The following is a 3331-nucleotide window of genomic DNA, read 5'->3' as shown; positions in this document are numbered from 1 at the left end:
TTTGAGAAAATCAATGTCAACTTGAATGAGTTTGTGATGCAATAAATCTATTGGATGTAGTTTTAGCAAGCCTGTAGGTACTGCAGCATATGTCGGTGTATTGGTCTGTCTTGCAACACTTTCTGGAGAATGAAATCAATAACTTCTGAAAGGAAAATCTCTTTCAATGGAGAAGTCATGCTATAAGGACTTGGTGTTATTGTTCTTCATGTTACTTTCATTATTTTTAAAGTAGTTTAGTATAATGATTTTTCAGTGAGCATGTATTTCTCAGATAATCTGATGCAAAGGCCTATACATTTACTCACTGTGATGCCATATCCTCTAAGGAGGTGTGTGTGTGTGTGTGTGTGTGTGTGTGTGTGTGTGTGTGTGTGTGTGTGTGTGTGTGTGTGTGTGTGTGTGTGTGTGTAACACAATAGACCGTGCAGCAGCGAGAAAGCCAGGGGGAAAGCCAGAAATATACACAAATCTATTACACTGTAATTTATTCCCATGCATGCTACTCAGATTAATCCAAACCTCTCTGCTCTGCTCACACTCTGTTTCTGAGTTGGTGTGTATATGAGCAAAACTCGCCTCTTAAAACAAGGAAATAACAATGCTGCTCTAATTACCGACCAAATGTACCGATAAAATTACATTCACCATCTTTTTTTGTATCTGTCCAAGTATCTCCTGTAATTCGGCAAACACATAATCCACCAAAGAGCACGTGTTAAAGTAGTATTTTAATTATATCCAGGTATTCATCCCTCTACTCGCCAGACAAAAGGAAAAAGTGACATTATTTTCACTAACACCACTTCGACACAGCACAGAGCTTTCTACAGTTACTGTGGTGTCTTCCTGATTTTAGCAGCTTTTCCTTAATCAACTTCTAACATAACTTTATTATCATTTTTAATTTGAAAGCCTCTCATCGTCTCCCGTGCTGCAGTACCACGCTCTGCCTGAACGGTTACTGATGAACTGACGGGGGCGCTGTTTTACCGAAAACACAAATATCACTATGTGATACTGACACAATTGTTATTTACAGAATGCGGCTGTTTCTTGATTTAATCCAAGAGTATAGTTTGTGAAGAAATGCAGTTTTAGCTATTTCTTTTAAATTAAACCCCCAGAAACCCCTGCCATTATATATCTTTCCAAGTTTGCTGTCCCATTTGAAAATGTAGGTGAGTGAATATCAAAAATGCTACCCAAGAAACACAAATGAGCAAAGAGAAGGTGGTCACAAGGCCAGAGAGAGGTTAAGTGGGTTAATCCCCTCCCAAAAAAAAAAATTCATATGAGCTTTTGCACTCATGAAACTTAAACTGTAGCGTTGCACCGTCACCACGTGCAAATACTCACTTCAAAACCCAAGAAGCAGCAGCAGCACGAGCACGGCACTCATTTTCTTGAATGCAGAACATAATGGCTCTATGAATAGAAGAACTGATTGCAGATAATTGATTTATGTCACCACAGGAAGTTTGATTCACATGGAAAAGGTCCACACACTGATTATACAAATCATCATTCTTCATTGCATCAACCTTGGTACAGTAATTTATAAGAGTGAAAGTCTGCTTTGATTTTCAAACTAGGCTTCAAATAGAATAGAGAACTCAGGTGGTCGGTGTTTATGTCGGTGGAGTAATGGTGCCCCCTTCTGTCCAAACTGGGAGCACAAAGCTTCAGCTGGAATACACAATTCTACATTTAATGGTCCCACTTATTTTCCACAGAGACAAGAAAGAAAAGGAGACCGTATGTAAAACTGTGCAAAATCAGGCTTTATTCTTTTTTTTCTTCTTCTTCTTCTGCATCGTCGCCTTTCATCATCACCATAATCACCATCATCGTCGTCAACATCATCTTTGAAAGCATTACTCACCGGAGACAGACAGCCAGAGAATAGATCTCAAAGACACTCGCAGCTCAAACCTCTTTGCAAAAACAGGCACCAGCTATTAGCTCAGTCCCCGCAACACAATGAGTAAGCCGTACATGTCCACTTCTTTTTGGGCAATACATTTCAACAAGGTCTCCAATGTCCTTACTTACAATTCGCTCTCTTTCAGTGTCTCTCAAAAGTCCATTAAGCAGTCAGTATCTTTAGTTCCAGGAGACACTGAAAGCCCGTCTCAGAACAGACACGGTTAAGATGTTGGATATTATAGTCTTCCTGACTCCATAAATACTTTTTTCAGCACTTTTCCTCCACTACCCGTGTACTGCAGGTCCGAGGACAGTCCATTTCTCCAGTTTAGGCAAACGTTGAATAAGTGCAATGTCTAGTATAATGTCAAGAAAATACAAACCCACACGTACATACATACATACATACAGTACATGACTAACTGATAAACTTGATTAGCTGTACAAGGTTGCCATTTTCCAGGGTGAAACATCCAGTGTCCATCAGATGGGGGGGCCGGGGAGGATGTGAGCTCACCTGGACTGGATGCTACCAGCAGATAGTTTGGTAAAATTGTCCATGATTTTCTGTACATTGGATTTTGTAAGTTGTAACTCCAATGGAAAGTGTAGTTCGAACACAAAGAGATTCATTTCAACATGAGATATCCACCAAGTGATGACTACATGAACAAAAACAATGGCGCTTTGCTTTGTGAACATAGGCAACAGATATAACATGTCCACATATTAAATCCACTGCGTTTTCTTAAACCCTTGTTGTTGCGTCTGCCACGTCCAGACGGATAAAACTATTCTTTCTCTTTTTTTAAATTCCTATTGGTTTGACATTTTGGTGGGCTGTGAGGTTTTGAAAGTGCATTATCAATCATGACAAATCATAATACTGTTAATGGCTGGATTTTTACATTTGATAATGTTATCAAAAACAAAGTGCCTATAGTGTATGTAACTCGAGTTCAAGCCACACCTCGCTTATTGGATTCTGAGAACAGACAAGGACACATTGACAGTCGTGCTTGCCCCTCAGATAACATGTCACAGACCTTAATTCATGTCATTAGTCAAAGAATATTAAATAAACGGAATGGAGATAATGCCTTTGCAACAACAATAATAGAACAAACTTCTATGATGTGCCTGGAAATCCATCACTTATTTGCCACAAAGGGATCTAATTATAGTTTGGAATGATTCTTTTATTTTATTTTTACTCGATATTCACAAAGAAAAATGATAAAAAGAGATAATTAGTCCAAAATGAGTAAAAGTGCAGCAGGGAAGGAGAAAGCCCAGTCGACCCAAGGTTTGAGAGTGTGTGTGTGTGTGTGTGTGTGTGTGTGTGTGTGTGTGTGTGTGTGTGTGTGTGTGTGTGTGTGTGTGTGTGTGTGTGTGGAGAGCC

The 3331-nt window shown here is 39.3% G+C and overlaps 1 protein-coding gene across 5 annotated transcripts in view; it reads right to left on the bottom strand.

Annotated features, from left to right (window-relative positions):
* Positions 1-1763: 1763 nt before the first annotated feature.
* LOC115026673 (protein mono-ADP-ribosyltransferase PARP6) overlaps positions 1764-3331 on the bottom strand; it is a 20276-nt gene continuing 18708 nt past the window's right edge. For all 5 annotated transcript variants that reach the window (XM_029459584.1, XM_029459592.1, XM_029459610.1 and 2 more), the window contains one exon: positions 1764-3331. This exon is cut by the window's right edge and continues 405 nt beyond it. The gene's annotated coding sequence lies outside the window, so the exon portion shown is untranslated.

Source organism: Cottoperca gobio, chromosome 3, assembly GCF_900634415.1.
Source record: "Cottoperca gobio chromosome 3, fCotGob3.1, whole genome shotgun sequence".
NCBI lineage: Eukaryota > Metazoa > Chordata > Actinopteri > Perciformes > Bovichtidae > Cottoperca > Cottoperca gobio.
Note: the sequence above shows the minus strand (reverse complement) of the source record. Positions and strands in the feature narration are given on the sequence as shown.